This window comes from Oncorhynchus gorbuscha, linkage group LG19 (assembly GCF_021184085.1).
Source record: "Oncorhynchus gorbuscha isolate QuinsamMale2020 ecotype Even-year linkage group LG19, OgorEven_v1.0, whole genome shotgun sequence".
In the NCBI taxonomy this organism is placed as follows: Eukaryota; Metazoa; Chordata; class Actinopteri; order Salmoniformes; family Salmonidae; genus Oncorhynchus; species Oncorhynchus gorbuscha.
The window spans coordinates 21282935-21300610 of NC_060191.1; positions in this window are offsets into that span (position 1 = coordinate 21282935).

The following is a 17676-nucleotide window of genomic DNA, read 5'->3' on the forward strand; positions in this document are numbered from 1 at the left end:
GCCTTGGTCATTGTATCTTGTGTTTTTGTTATATGTTTGGGTAGGCCAGGGTGTGACATGGGTTTATATGTTGTATTTCGTATTAGGGTTTGTATTAATTGGGAGTGTGTATTATTAGGGGTGTGTCTAGTTAGGCTTGGCTGCCTGAGGCGATTCCTAATTGGAGTCAGCTGATTCTAGTTGTCTCGGATTGGGAACCGTATTTAGGTAGCCTGAGTGCGCGTTGTATTTCGTGGGTGATTGTACCTGTCTTAGTGTTAGTCACCAGTTAGGCTGTATGAGTTTCATTCGTTTGTTGTTTTCTTCTTCCGTTATTTCATGTACCTTATTAGCTTCATTAAAAGTCATGAGTAACCTACACGCTGCATTTCGGTCTGACTTTCTACAAACAACAGACAAAGTTCTTTACATACAATCAACAGAGCCATCAGTGGTTTCCTTTCGGTCACCAGTCCATTAATTACATCACCACCACCCTAACCCTACAGTGATTAAATAGCAGTGACAGTGCAGTGTGAATTCAAGATGTAAGTAGGTCTCAATGATCTAACAAAATCGATTGATGTAGTTTAGATAATGGAGATAGGGCAAGGAACAGGATGAATAATTTAGTATATTTAATGTGGGCAATGAGGTGGCGTTAACGTATTAGCCTCAGGCAAAGCTAGTGGTCTGCAGACCGGACAGTCTAGTCCAGAACATTTGTAGGTTTCGATTTTGTAGTTGTAAATGTCACAACTGACATCACACAAGTACTGTGATTATAGTAGTTCAGAAATCACATGTTATATTACTCTGGCTTGAACAAGGAATCAACATCATAACAGGTACTGCTTTGAATTTGAACGTTCTTTCAAATCAGTGCAGACAAATCCACCAAGTCAACCCATTAAAATCCATTCACTCCTGATGATTGCAAAAAAGCCGCCGGACACAAAGATTAATTTAAAAAACAAACTGTACAATGGACACATGAATTGTTTCATTAGAAGCCAGTGTGCGGATGCAGAAACGCCAAGAAAATATGAATGAAGTCCGGGATGGACAGCGCTTAAGATAAAACAGACAAAAATGTGCAACAGACAAAACAGACGATCTGGAATGGAGGAGGCCCTTAATGAAGCCAGCTGGTCCCAGTCCAGACATGCAGAGGAGGGGGAAGGATTGATAGGGGGAGAGACCCAGGAGGGGTGGGTGGAGAGAGAGAAAGCAAGGGAGAGAGAGGAAGACATGCAGGATGTATGGCCGCTGAAGCAGCTCTATTGTATCAGTAGACACCAGTAGGTGTATTTCTTCCAAACTCTGGAAAAACCTCGAACCATGCCAAATACACCACGTCTGCTAATCATGCTGCAATTACTAGCCTAATAGATGTTTTTTTTGTTCACTTTCTCCCTACACACAGCCGCCATGTTGTGAAAAACGGGATAATTATGGGATAGGAAGGCAAATTTCACAGGCCATGGCTACAGCAAAACGTTTTCCCATCAACACAGCCTATTTTAAACATTTATTTCAATGATTACTTTCTCTAAAATGTGGAATTGGTTTTTATTTTACATTGTGAAACATTAATAACACATTAATAAAGTTATTAACTTATATAACATGTCTTTCTCAAAAAACATTCAGAATGTCCTTAGGTTTTAAGTACAGCGTTAGCTTTACCACCTTAAAATAACTGTCCAATGTTTCCAGATTTCTATGAAATATGACCTGTAATTAATTAGAATATAAGTGAAATATCTTTCCTTCCAAAAATGTTATATTAAGTATGTAAAAATATACTTTCTGTATTTGAATTGTGTGGGTGTACCCCAACATCAGAATGGTGTGACCATATACCAGTCATTACAAACAATTAATGCAAGTAGACCGCTGATTGGCCAGCTCAGCCGATGAGCCAACATGACATCATGTTCTATGAGGAAATAGCAAGCATTTTTTAAATGTCTGTTTCAGATACATTTTGAGGTGGGGCTTTGGAAGTGTTTTTTCTCAAATTTATGCTTTGGCCACAAATACGAGTATAGGACAAGTTGCCAACATTATTTTGGTATGAGTTAACAGATAATTAAGTTTTAGAGGTGAGATTTTCACTGGACAGTTCCTTTAAACTAATCACTACCACACTCTGTTGCGTCCTCAGGTAGCCTATGTTTCCTCTGTGTTAAGAGTAAATGAGTGAAGAGGTGTGGAGTCAGGTGCAGAGAGCAAAGGATGTGGGAAAAACAACACGCTTTAATGTCCTGGAAACATAACATGAACAAAAGTGGAAACACAAATGAACAGAAATATACACGGACAGCGTGAAACCCAAATGCCAACAAAAATACACTCAAACAAGGAAACAGGAGAACAAACCCGCACGAAACAGAAGCGGGCTGAACAGACTATATATAACCCTATCCTAACAACCAAACAAGAAACAGGTGCTACCAATTAGACAGAACTAAACGAACACAGAACAACGGATCGGCGATAGCTAGTAGACCGGCGACGACGACCGCCGAGCACCACCCGAACAAGAAGGGGAGTCACCTTCGGTAATATTCGTGACACTCTGTTCCTAGGACAGAATACACTCTGAGTGGCAACTCACAGGAAGGTGTGTGTGTAGATGACAGAAATAACCAATCTACAGTCCTATACCTTACTAACATCGCTAACAAGTTGTATCCTATCTCTTTGTGACATCTACTATAGCATACATATCCAATTATGAGACATTTAACTTTGTGAGACTGCAGTTAACATAATGGCTGTATCTAAAATTATCTTAAATGAAACGACTGACCATTACTATCAAACTCTTTTTAGCCTATATCAGCCTGAATGCAACATGGTAAATTTAACTGAAGTGCATGAAAGACAATTTTTCATGCAATAAACAATAAGCTGAAAAAATGTTCAGAAATAAAATATTAACAAAGGTTATCAAATACATTGGCAATGTAAGGTTTTTAATCTTTATCAATATACTTATTTTGTCTGAATAAATTACCCAATTACGTATACTGTATTTCTAAAGGAATAGATTAACATCTATGATCTGAAACAGATGATTGGGTAAAACTGGGTTAAACTTTTCACCTATTGTTTGATGAGGGGGAACAATGTCAAATCTTGTGCTGTTAAGACTTAACTCCAAATTGATAAGGTATTCCCCTAAGCTACAGTATGTCTCTCAATGCACTATTTGAACCATTATGCACTCGCATTTACCCTTACAATGCAAGGACGCAGACACAGTCAAACAGCTCAATAGCGGAAAACAAAAATGTATGTACTGCAATCTAGTACATATCCTTTAACCCTTTACTGTGGTTGTAGAAAATGAGGAATGAGTCAAAGATTCAAATTGGTATTCTCTGGGTTTTGAATTTGTGGACAGTCACAGGCTGAATTCTAATTAAACATGAGGTACAAATTCATTTCAGCACACCAAGTTTCTATTACATTTTTTTGTTAGAGCCACAGAGCAGCGTATTCACATATGCTGCTTGTTCCAAAGTGGTTCTTACTCAATTTGCTGCAGCAAACCGGATCCTTCATTCTCACATTATTATGTATTTTCGTCTTCAAACAAACCTCCCCCTTTAAACTTCCTGCATTACAAAACATTAACATATGGGCCTATGTTTTTAAAAATGAGTTTGTAAATCATGGGCTGTCTATTACAGAACAATTTTCTCAATGTATGAATGTTTTCATTTAGTGAAGAGCGTTTCCCCTGGGTTTTCCATAGTTAACATTTAGAACTCATTATTAACTGTTCATTTTACATGGATATAAAAACGCTAACTTTTATTTTTCCCCTTCATTTTCTCAGATCACTAACACGCTAAGCAGCTCATATAAAATCGACAATCTATGGCATAGTAAGGTTAGGTTTCTTTCTGTGACCAATGTCCTTTTACCGTTGTACGGTACTCTCAGAGGGGTCATCATTTATGTAAGGGAATGTCCTTTTCAATCCAACATGTTCACATTTTTCAACATATGGCATTACGACACATCACTACACTGTCTTTTAGTCATAGATTCGTGCGAGACCTTTGATTACTGGAAGTGGTTTCGAGTTAGGGTCCTTCATGCGTACACACCACAGCATCTTGGACTTTAATGACACTCAGTCTATAGTTGGCAAGTTGTAAATTATGCAAGACTGACTGACTCCCCCTTCATTTAATTCCAAACATTTCTTGACCTCCACAACAACGCGTGTGAATTGTTATCCCAGCATCAAGGAGAGATATTTTACCTCTCCAACTATGGCAAATGGCCTATGACAGAGAATGAACACTGGTGAGCCAGGGAGAATTCTTCCTCTATACTGTAGGTAACACAAATGACCAAGTTTCATTAATTATAAAATGTGGTTACATGCTTGGTTGCAACAACATGGAGTGACCCCTTAAAGCTATTACTGAGCTCAAAAACATATTGTCGAGGTACTGGAGAGTGTTTCCTGGCAAGAAATTGAGCAGCTTTTATCTCAACAGCAGCCATGAAATGGTACTGCTCTGACAAACAATACTTATGGATGACACCTTTGACACAGAGTTATCATAGGTGTAAGTGTTACAGTGATGGGATCTCTAAAGAAACTTTAAACACATTGTAATTATCATCACTACAATTATATGAATTATAATTCAATCCAAAACGACAATATACCTAGTGTATAAACTTGCCACACTAGAGTTGGGCGGTATCCAGATTTTCATATTGTCCTTCTCTCGTCCCCGATTTAAGATTATACTGACTTAGTACACCACGGGGCGCCAAAAAACTGCAAAAAAGGCCATTGGGTGTCTATTACCAGAATGCTAACAAAATTAGCACGAGTAATATCAAATGTCCATGGAGGCTGCTAGCTAAATATGCTAGCGAGTGCAAACGAAAAGGACAGGAAGTCCAGGTCATAAAGTTAAACATATAGATAGGAGCTACCGAATGTCATTTTTTGGTGAGTTTGGACATTTACAAGCAAATGTGAATGAGACATTGTGCAAATGAACATAGTTTTGACGCATGCTTGTCTGAATGAAAAACAGTACTGTGTCTGTGTGGAGTCACTAAAGCAATGGGCCTGTCTGCTCTGCACAGAGAAGATGGGGAGGAGGAGACGGGCTGAGAACTGAGGAGAAAAACGCTAGGTAATCAAGTTGCAGTGGCAGCTGTACAGATAACTCATCCAAAGGGCTTTGACTTCTCAAACACAGCAGAAAGCTAACACAATATGATGCCCCGTCACCTTAGTAACGCCTCATCTGCACCAGATACATCAAACTTTGCATTCCAGCGGAAGTCATTAATTGTCAATGGAGCAGTCCGCAACCGCTACGTTGGGGTTGCCGCACTAGGCTATGGTGCGTTCTGTGTACCGCATGCATTCAATATTTTCAACTTGTGCATTGCTTTACCATGCAGTGGTACAAACGGAAGTACACACAGACGCTAACTAGCTAGCTTTTGGTAAAACAAAGCACATATGCATCTGGTGGACATCAGGCCTAAGGCAGAATTATTTGTTTTTGTTGATGCAGGAAAAAAGATAAAACACATAAAAAAATATTGATGCGTTTTGTAAATTCAGATCTAAAATTTCTGCTTGGCATCAAACAAACGTGCTTCAGTTGCACTTCTCCACTCACGGCATTCTATCAGCAAACAGCGCTCTGACTGACAGCGCTACTTTTCTAAGGTAATTTTCTTGGTGTAGCAAGTCTACTTTTCTCCAGTAAAATGCAAGATTAACATTAAGCAAAACATTAGTAAATGTAGCTGGCTACATTCCTTTGATGATAAATATTAGAAATAAATATGGCCATGCATTGTTTTTGCAAAAAAGATCTTGAAAAACTTTAAAGAAATAGTTTCAATGGTATTGACGGTATTGGAAAAACCATTCCATAGCCTATGCCACACAAAATAAAGAGCTATTAAAATTACCATTATCATATCTCCACAAATTTGTTGATGCTACAGTGGTTCCTCCTTTAAAAGTTGCGTCATACCTTGTGTGCTGCCGCAGCATTCTTTGTCACGTCATTTAAATGCCAGCCATTTTTTTCTGTTACTGCATTGGTATTGGCAATACCAGAGAATTTAAAACCTTTTTTTTGTAATAACATAGTATATGGGATTGATTTTAAGAAATTTGGCTTAATTAATTTGTTTAATATTATGGTGTTTCTATTCAGGGAACAACGAAAAACGAAACCCTCAGGGTTTCCATTAGGATGGAATGGAAAATATGGCGCTGTACAACGTGACGATCGGCAGTACAGTACGGGGCCATTTAGCAAAAGAATCCCCGCAGGACCCGAGGAAGGAGTTGGCTGTCCATGTAAATAAGAATTTGTTCTTAATTGACTTGACTAGTCAAATAAAGGTTACACTAAGAGCATAACATTTCTACACCATCGTTTTCTAATTCTTGTCTAACCAATACCCAAACAGAGATTCAGTGAAAATAAAAATCTCATTGATTTATCAAGACCAGTCCCCATGCTTGCCTCAGAGCAGCGCGAAATGGTGCTAAATTAGTTATAGGCTTTTGCTTCTAACTCCAATATGCTCTTTAAATAAATAAGACATACACCATTTTTAACAGCACGTTAGTGAGACTCATTTCGACTATGGGAGGCCTACAGTATATCGAAAAATATTTTTTTCAATGACGTGACACTCCACCAATAATTACATTTAGAGGATTGGAGAACTCTAAATTAATATCTAAGGCACATTTTCCGTTAGGATCTGTGAGAATATCTGAGAATATCTAAAGGGCTTTTATATAATTATAAAAATAATCACTTTGTTTAAAAAGTAATGATATTTCAGAGATTTTGTTTTCATTTAACCTAGAAAAAGCCAATTCTTGAACATGGGGTGAGACATTCTCACTCATTTGTAAATAAAGCCCGTTTGTTATTTAGAATTGTTTATTTCTGGTAAAACCTTAATTGATTATTTAGCAGAGATCACTTGCTTATATTCATGAAGATCAATAATCTGCTGGCATCACGGAACGACATCAACATCACTCTGTTACAGCCAGAAGACAGTTGAAGAAACTTGCGTGGACGTATGGAAAGGCTCTGTATTTTTTTTTAAATATAAACTCAGCAAAATAAGAAACGTCCCTTTTTCAGGACCCTGTCATTCAAAGAAATTTTGTAAAAATCCAAATAACTTCACAGATCTTCATTGTAAAGGGTTTAAACACTGTTTCCCATGCTTGTTCAATGAACCGTAAACAATTAATGAACATTCACACGTGGAACGGTTGGACACTAACAGCTTACAGACGGAAGGCAATTAAGGTCACAGTTATGAAAACTTAGGACACTAAAGATGCCTTTCTACGGACTGCGAAACACCAAAAGAAAGGTGCCCAGGGTCCCTGCTCATCTGCGTGAAAGTGCCTTAGGCATGCTGCAAGGAGGCATGAGGACTGCAGATGTGGCCAGGGCAATAAATTGCAATGTCCGTACTGTGAGACGCCTAAGAATGCACTGCAGGGAGACAGGATGGACAGCTGAACGTCCTCGCAGTGGCAGATCACATGTACCAACACCTGCACAGGATCGGTACAACCAAACATCACACCTGTGGGACAGGTACAGGATGGCAGCAAAAACTGCCCGAGTTACACCAGGAATCAATCCCTCCATCAGTGCTAAGACTGTCCGCAATAGGCTGAGAGAGGCTGGACTGAGGGCTTGTAGGCCTGTTGTAAGGCAGGTCCTCACCAGACATCACCGGCAACAACATCACCTATGGGCATAAACCCACCGTCGCCGGACCAGGCAGGACTGGCAAAAAGTTATCTTCACTTACGAGTCGTGGTTTTGTCTCATGGTCGGATTCACGTTTATCGTCTAAGGAATGGGCGTTACACCGAGGCCTGTACTTTGGAGCGGGAGCGGTTTGGCGGTGGAGGGGCCGTCATGGTCTGGGGCGGTGTGTCACAGCATCATTGGACTGAGCTTGATGTCCTTACAGGCAATCTCAACACTGTGCGTTACAGGGAAGACATCCTCCTCCCTCATGTGCTCATCCTGACATGATACTCCAGCATGACAATGCCACCAACCATACTGCTCGTTCTGTGTGTGATTTCCTGCAAAACTGGAATGTCAGTGTTCTGCCATGGCCAGCGAAGAGCCTGGATCTCAATCCCATTGAGCATGTCTGGAACCTGTTGGATCAGAGGGTGAGGGCAAGGGCCATTCCCCCCAGAAATGTCTGGGAACTTGCAGGTGCCTTGGTGGAAGAGTGTGGCAACATCTCACAGCAAGAGCTGGGAAATCTAGTGCAGTCCATGAGGTGGCGATGCACAGCAGTACTTAAAAAAGCTGGTGGCCACATCATATACTGACTTACTTTTGATTTTGACTCCCCCTTTGTTCAGGGACACATTATTGAATTTCAGTTAGTCACATGTCTGTGGGAGTTGTTCAGTTTATATCTCAGTTGTTGAATCTTGCTATGTTCATACAAATATTTACACATGTTAAGTTTGCTGAATATAAACGGAGTTGACAGTGAAATGACGTTTTTTTTTTGTTGCTGAGTTTATATATACACTACCATTCAAAAGTTTGGGGTCACTTAGAAATGTCCTTCTGAAAGAAAAGCACCAAAAAAAGTCAATTAAAATAACATCAAAATGATCAGAAATACAGTGTAGACATTGTTAATGTTGTAAATGACTATTGTAGCTGGAAACGGCAGATTATTTTATGAAATATCTACATAGGCATACAAAGACCCATTATCAGCAACCATCACTCCTGTTTTCCAATAGCACGTTCGGGTTAGCTAATCCAAGATTATAATTTAAAAGACTAATTGATCATTAGAAAACCCTTTGGTTTAATGGGCCTCTGTACACCTATGTAGATATATATATATATATGAATTACAAATCAGCCTTTACTTAAATCATGTTTCTAGTCTATTGCAATGTGTAATCATTGATCTCCCAGGAGCAGGAGTGGTAAACAATGTTGAGGTGTATAATTGTAATACATACATGCAGACACAGCATCATTCCAATAATGGAGTTTGATACACCTGGTATTGGATATGACTGGGAAAAAAACTTGCTAAATAGCGATTTTTGTAACTTAACTTTATGACAAGAAATATGCACAATCGTCTGTCTCTACATTAACTAACATATTCCTCTCAATTGTAAATGTTTTGCTTGACTCGTTATGACGTTATAACTACTTACATTTGCTTCCCCTGTAATGTTTTGTCAGCCATCTTTGCTGAAGAAAGTCACCAGGGACGGGTGGCTCACGTCAAATTCGTCATTGGAACCATTCGATATGATTGGTCATAAAAACCTTGGGACCCAAATGCATAATGAGTGCTCTACCTCCCCCTTGTGGTGGTCTGGAGCAATGAATCTGAGACGCTGGGTACCTCTAAATCCCGTTGTGTAAACTCGCAACTTTCAAAGGAGGAACCACTGTATATTCCCAAGTCACTATTTATTCGAGTCACAAGCAAGTCACAAGGTCTGAGTCTCAAGTTGAGTCCCAAGTAGAACGGGTCGAGTCTCAAGTCCAAGTTGTGCATTCTATGAGCAAGTCAAGTCGAGTCTCAAGTGCAGTAAAATATATATATATATTTATGCAACTGTCACACCCTGATCTGTTTCACCTGTCTTGTGCTTGTCTCTACCCCCCACCAGGTCTCCATTATCTCCTGTGTATTTATACCTTTGTTTTATGTTTGTCTGTTGCCAGTTCATCTTGTCCCATCAAGTCCTACCAGCATGTTCCTGTGTTTCCTGTGCAATAGGTTTTGTTTTCCCTAGTCTTTCCAGTTATGACCTTTCTGCCTGTCCTGACCCTGATCAATGAAATGCTAGTAATTATTGTAGGATTAGATTGAATATGGATTTACCACATGCATTTAAATGTGTGAAAGCAACATCAAACAAGAGAACAAAGCCCTCTCCACTGCATCTTCGCCACAATAATAATTTTAACTACAAAATCAAAATGAGTAAAATATAAATGTAAAGCAATTTTGACATCACAAAATACCAGTAGGCATATGCTAGTTAGTGTTGCTTGATTGCTGGTAAACTTACAAAGTAAACAGTTAATATTCTAGATCACCAAACCATTTTTGGAGCTGCATATTTATTTATTATGGCAATCTTCTCTCGCAACAATTTGAAGTTTGCGCTACACTCGATCATCGTATAAACTGTACATAAAATCAGAAATCTGTTCGCAGGCTCACCCGACCTAGGTTGATTGACAGTTTGCTGGTCCAATCAGAGGGCAGAGTGTGTGTTTCATTAGCCAATCTATTGCAGGTTTTTTTGCAATGGCGATACTGCGGCTACTGTCTCTGGCTACATGGAGTAATCTATGGAGACTGTGCCACAAAATGAGTGACAAAATGATACAAAACCTGGCCAGATCATTTCTAGTCATCAGTCTCAAGTCAAAGTCGGGTCCTGAGTCTTGACGCTCCAAGTCCAAGTCAAGTATCAAGTTATTTTATTTTCCATCATGTGGAGTCTCAAGCCATCAAATTTGTGACTTGAGTCAGACTTGAGTCCAAGTCATGTGACTGGAGTCCACAACTGGAGAATAGAGTGTAAGTATGAGGCATCATGGTTGATTTAGTGCTGTTATTGGACCTGTTTGACTGACTCCTCAAACATCCCACATACTCCTTGGGTTTCTCCATTCCATCAATGCTTTGGAGCCTAAGTGATCATCAGGCTAAATGAGGAGCACCTCTCACCACGCTGTTCGTCTGGATGGTAATGGCACTGTACTCTCCGCAGGATTGTCAGAGGAGGCAGAGTATGGGAGGCTGCTGGGCTTTCAGCACACCATGCCCCCGACTCATCCACTGCCTCCTATCATCCCATTACTCTATTGAATGCTGATATTAAAACAGTAGCTGACAATGTGGGTTCCAGATGCTGTGAGATAGATGCACGTTCCCGGCTTGTTAAGCATGCATTTAGCAGTTATCCTTGCGCTTAATTATTCAGATACTACACTGTTGTAAATGACTGGGAACATGACAGAAGTAAATATCAGGGGCTACAGTAACAATGGGCTTTAATGTAACATTCGTGTCACTGTCTGCGATGACACTGCTAATTAGACTGTGTGGAACCCTGACAGATATTATGAGCCAGGGCAGATATCAAAACAGGAGATCCTTTGGGGGAAATTGAACGGTTTATGGTTGACTGTAAACTCTAGTACAGAAACAAGAATGTGTCACATAGCATCTCAAGTACAGTTATCATCTTGTGTAACATTGCTACCAAATATCTCTGGACTTCAACTACTAAGTAGTAGTTGGCCAGGAACTACAACTTGAAGACCCCGATGGTCATACTTGTGCAGCAAATCAAATCAAATAGTATGTCACATGCCTCAAATACAACAGGCGTAGTAGACCTTACAGTGAAATGCTTACATACAAGCCCTTAACCAATGCAGTTTTACGAATAAAAATAAATCAAATAAGATATAATAGTAACAAATAATTAAAGAGCAGCAGTAAAATAACAATAGCGAGGCTATATACAAGGGGTACCTGTACAGAGTCAATGTGCGGAGGAACCGGTTAGTCGAGGTAATATGTACATGTAGGTAGAGTTATTAAAGTGACTATGCGTAGATAATAACAGAGAGTAGCAGCAGCATAAGTGGGGGGGGGGGGGGGGCAATGCAAATAGTCTGGGTAGCCATTTGATTAGATGTTCAGGAGTCTTATGGCTTGGGGGTAGAAGCTGTTTAGAAGCCTCTTGGACCTAGACTTGGCGATGCGGTAGCAGAGAGATCAGCCTATGACTAGGGTGGCTGGAGTCTTTGACCATTTTTGGGGCCTTCCTCTGACACTGCCTGGTATAGAGATCCTGGATGGCAGGAAGCTTGGCCTTAGTGATGTACTGTGCCGTACGCACAACCCTCTGTAGTGCCTTGCAGTCCACAATTGTCTCCTTTGTCTGGATCACGTTGAAGGGGGAGGTTGTTGTCCTCGCACCACACGGTCAGGTCTCTGACCTCCTCCATATAGGCTGTCTCGTCGTTGTCGGTATACAAATTGAAGTGGGTCTAGGGTTTCTGGGATAATGATGTTGATGTGAGCCATGACCAGCCTTTCAAAGCACTTCCTGGCTACAGATGTGAGTGCTATGGGTCAGTAGTCATTTAGACAGATTACCCTAGTGTTCTTAGACACAGGGACTATGGTGGTCTGCTTGAAACATGTTGGTATTACAGGCTCAGACAGGGAGAGGTTGAAAATGTCAGTGAAGACACTTGACAGCTGGTCAGCGCATGCTCAGACTACACGTCCTGGTATTCCATCTGGCCCTGCGGCCTTGTGAATGTTGACCTGTTTAAAGGTCTTACTCACATTGGCTGCGGAGAGAGTGACCACACAGTCGTTTGGAACAGCTGATGCTCTCATGCATGTTTCAGTGTTACTTGCCTTGAAGCGAGCATAGAAGTGAATTAGCTCATCTGGTAGGCTCGTGTCACTGGGCAGCTCTCGGCTGTGCTTCCCTTTGTAGTCTGTAATAGTTTGCAAGCCCTGCCACATCTGAAGAGCATCGGAGCCGGTGTAGTACAATTCGATCTTAGTCCTGTATTGACGCTTTGCCTGTTTGATGGTTCGTCAGAGGGCATAGCGGAATTTCTTCCGGGTTAAAGTCCCGCTCCTTGAAAGCTGCAGCTCTACCCTTTAGCTCAGTGCGGATGTTGCCTGTAATCCATTGCTTCTGGTTGGGGTATGTATGCACAGTCACTGTGGGGAAGATGTCATCTACACACCTATTGATGAAGCCAGTGACTGATGTGGTGTACTCCTCAATGCCATCGGGAGAATCCCGGAGCATATTCTAGTCTGTGCTAGCAAAACAGTCCTGTAGCTTAGCATCTGCTTCATCTGACCACTTTTTTATTGACTGAGTCACTGGTGCTTCCTGCTTGAATTTTTGCTTGCAAGCAGGAATCAGGTGTATATAATTATTGTCAAATTTGCCAAATGGACGGCGAGTGAGAGCTTTGTACGCATCTCTGTGTGTGGAGTAAAGGTGGTCTAGAGTTTTTTACCCTCTGGTTGCACATTTAACATTCTGGTAGAAATGAGGTAAAACAGATATAAGTTTCCATGCATTAAAGTCCCCGGCCACTAGGAGTGCCGCCTCCTGTTTGCTTATGGCCGTATAGAGCTCGTTGAGTGCAGTCTTAGTGCCATCATCGGTTTGTGGTGGTAAATAGACAGCTACAAAGAATATATATGAAAACTCTCTAGGTAAATAGTGTGGTCTACAGCTTATCATGAGGTACTCTACCACAGGCGAGCAAAACCTTGAGACTTCCTTAGATATCGTGCACCAGCTGTTGTTTACAAATATACATAGACCGCCACCCCTTGTCTTACCAGAGGCTGCTGTTCTATCCTGCCGATACCGGGTATAACCCGCCAGCAGTATATTATTCATGTCGTCGTTCAGCCACGACTCGGTGAAACATAAGATATTACTGTTTTTAATGTTCCGTTGGTAGGATGTACGTGCTTTTAGATCGTCCACTTTATTATCCAGCGATTGTACGTTGGCCAATAGTACCGATGGCAAAGGCAGATTAGCTACTCGTCGCCTGATCCTCACAAGGTACCCCAATTTCCTTCCGCAAAATGACGGGGATGAGGGCCTGTTCGGGTGTCTGGAGTAAATCCCTCTCGTCCGACTCATTAAAGAAAAATTCTTCGTCCAATTCAAAGTGAGTAATCGCTGTTCTGATGTCCAAAAGCTCTTTTAGGTCATAAGAGACGGTAGCAGCAACATTATGTAAAAATAAGTTACAAACTATGTGAAAAAAACAAACAAAATACCATGGTTGGTTAAGAGCACGTAAAACGGCAGCCTTCCCCTCCAGCGCCATTCTCTTCATTGATCATCATTAACATCGTGTGAGCACTGGGATGTCTACAAAGCCCAAGATGACACAGTTGATGTCACTCTTCTCACTACAATGTAGACCGGCTTTCGCAGAGTGCAGTATGTAGGGAAGGATAGAGCAGCGGAAGAATTCAGTTTGAGTCGTCAAGCAACTCTGCTGTAACATACTCTCTAAGTTTTTCTTGTCCTCCTAGGAGTCACCCCATACAGAACTGTGTAATGTGAGTATAGTGCACAAGAGAAGCAAGCCCTTGCAACTGTACTGTTAGTACAATCAATCTAAATATAGGCCTACAGTAAACAATAAATACATTATATTATGATATGCTGACAGAATTTCAAACTCATTTCTTGGTTTGGATTGAATTCAAGGACTATAGTTGTTTAGTGTGCAAATCATTTAAATCTCATGAAACGAAGCGGCTTTTCTGTGATTTCTTCTTTTTTTTACTAGCAAAGAATGCATAGTTTCATAATGTTCAATGGAAACTGGAACAAACAGACATTTTCGAAATTGCAGGAAACAAAACATACAACAATGCATTGAGTCTTAAGAATGTTGCAGACAGAGGCAAAGCAAGGCAACAGGGGATGGCATTGTCTGAGGATCATACAAGGCCGTGTGCAGTAGGTGTGTGTTTCTGCGTGTAAGTACATTGTTAAGACATCAGCAATAGAATACCATTTGTTTGAGGGGTGAGAAAGCTGTCCTCTGGGCAGAACAGGAGTCAAGAGTGCTGTGTCTGCACTGAGCTGGTGTGTGTTGCCCCGGTGAGAGAACCCTGACTGAGGGGCGTTTCCAGGGGGTACAGAGAGGTTGTGTTTTTGGGCAGGATGCCAAGTGGTGCCTTGAGACCTCAGTGATGACATAGTCTACAGAGACCATACTGTACCAAAGAGACTGTCTCGCCTGTCAGTAGGACCAGAGCTACAAAATAGTCCAGTTTCACTCTCAGTCTGAAAAAATGAAAATTTGATACCGTATTGCTAATGGAACAAAATATTATCAAATTAATATCAATATGATATTCATATTATCAAGAAGAAAACATTCACAGAGCAAATATATCGTACGCTGACAATGAATAAGACTTTGCGGTCTCCTTATTGATACTCAATTTATTTCATTTTCATTCCATTTTATGGCAATATGTTCTATAAATCAAACCAAAATTAATCCAAAGTACATTGCAACAACTCATGTTAAAAAAACACGTTAAATAACATGAAATGAAGCAGCCTGTTTCCCTCTGGTGTAGTAACATCTCTATTTACCGTCCCCACGGACCTGCACTTGTCAGCGAGCAGCTCTAGAGAGATAGATCCTTCCACTGACTCGCAGGGAAATCACCTCGTTTGTTTTATGTTAATCGACTCCAATCGCTCCCTGCTATTGTTCCTTTACTTTCTCTGCACCTGTCCTTGTGAATACATTAAAGATCTCTAACCTTGTTTAGAAAAAGAGACCCAAGCGGTCAACCTCACTGAATCAGATGCGTGATCAAATACATTTACAACAAATAAACTGGCACATTTAAGCTGGTTTACAGAGGAAGAGATGTGCTAATTGAGACTTGAAACAGTCCTGGATGTATTTATTTTTAAATCAAGCTGTCAGAAGATCTCTAGATAAACAACTAAATTCAATCAATCTAAAGTTGAAGGAATGAATAAAGAATCAATGCCCGGTAAAAAATAATGAATGAGGTGTGCAAGCTGTCACGAGAAATCACAAAGAGCTTTGGGATCTGTCAACATAAATTTGACATACAACTTTTAGTTGTTGTTAATGATCCGTTGGTGGTTGTTGAGCATGAAGAGAGAATTATGAATTATTCTATATCTAAAGGAATGACAATCTTTGTACAAAAGCTAACACATCATACCTATTAATAGTAAAGAAATAGCAAATTAGTTATATCATATTTAACTTTAACTGCATCAGTTTATCAATTTGCATTGCATGTCTTAAGTACACACTATTGTTGGTCTTCTATGGTACATGTCATGTAGGCTGATGGGGCAAAGAGAAACGTCAGGAGGTTTAACTGTTGATCATGGTTGATTCATGTTGATGTTCCTTGCTTCCTCAGCAACTTAAGTCATGCTGTGTGAGAGACTTTCCAGCCACCTTCTCTATTAGGGATAACCCAACCTGTTAGAGGCGACAGAGTTAACACTGCACAAATACCTCCAACAGAAATAATAACTATTGTTGAGCAGATTACCAGAGCAGGTGCAGAGACACCCACTACTCTCCCTCCACCCCACCGAGCCCCCCGTCGCACACAGATGTGTCCCATCAAAGGCTACCCACAAGCCTCTAGACCGTGGAACGCAAACCAAGATAAGGACTTATTCAAATGGAGGGATCACTTTACACCATGCACCTTGCAGCGTGTCTTTCCTTTCTCTTTACAATGCACACTTTTAGCCGTGGAACAGTTTTTTTCTTCTTTTTAGGTCACATATGGTTGAGAGCTGTGAGCAAAACATTCACGCTTCACCTCCCATGATAGGCGTTTGTACATTGACAAGAAAAGCTGATAATGCCAGAGCAGTGTTTCGGCACGGAGGAAAAAAGCGAATGATTGAATAACAGTAATTAAAGCAGTTATTCGTTCGGCGAGCACCTGGATGAGGGATGATATTGCTCCTTAATTCAGCTCAGTTTAACTTCTCTCAGCCGGTGGTTCCAGCATCGCCTCATTAATCGCTGATTGGCATCGAGCTGTTCACAGGAACAAACTGTTTACTCTGTCATCGCCTGTTTCTCAACACCGCCTTGAAGGCCAGCTTTAAACACTGCACTTTACTGTGTACTGTAGGCCTCTATATGCTTTAGAATGTAGACTCAAACAGAGTGTTTATTTAGAGTTTAAAGTTACAGTACCTGGCTGTTTCACTGTCACGTTTCTTGGGGCAACGTGAGGGCAGACGTTTCACTCTCACAGTCTCTAAGGAAATGCTCCAGTCATGTGTCTAAGTGGGGTCAAATCCCAGAGGGCATTGTGTTATGATACTTTAACCAAATAAGCCCTGTTCAACTGGAGGATGGAAATCAGTCCTATAGTTGTTATGTAGTTGTTTCTATGTGAACTAATCTACCATAGTGTGGCTTATTAATGGTAAATATATTAGGACACTGTACTCAATATTTAGAAGAGAGATGTGCGTCAACAGTCAAACAAGGTATAAAATAAAGTCACCATCTATTTTTCAAATCAATAGATTTTTTTCCCAACAATGAATGTGATGGTTAAATACTATAATGATTTTTATCTTTCAGTTACAATTCATTATGTTATAACCATTTTTATTGATAATCATTAACTAAGATAATATTACGTTATACTTGGAGGATAGCAAGTTTAGTCAATTTACAGCTTAGAGATATGCTCACTATTATAAATGGTACAACACTTCAGATATCAGTGACACATTTGAACTGAGCAACATAAACACACACACTCAAATCAATATGTGTTGTTGTTCCATTATTGTTATTATGGTTTAGAGAGCATGTGAAAGAGAGAGCATGAGAGAGGGAGAGAAGAGAAGAGAAGAGAAGAGAAGAGAAGAGAAGAGAGAGAGAGAGAGAGAGAGAGAGAGAGAGAGAGAGAGAGAGAGAGAGAGAGAGAGAATAGAAGTGAATGAGCAGCTGTAGCTGTCTTCCCAATATTGACTCTGCTCCACAG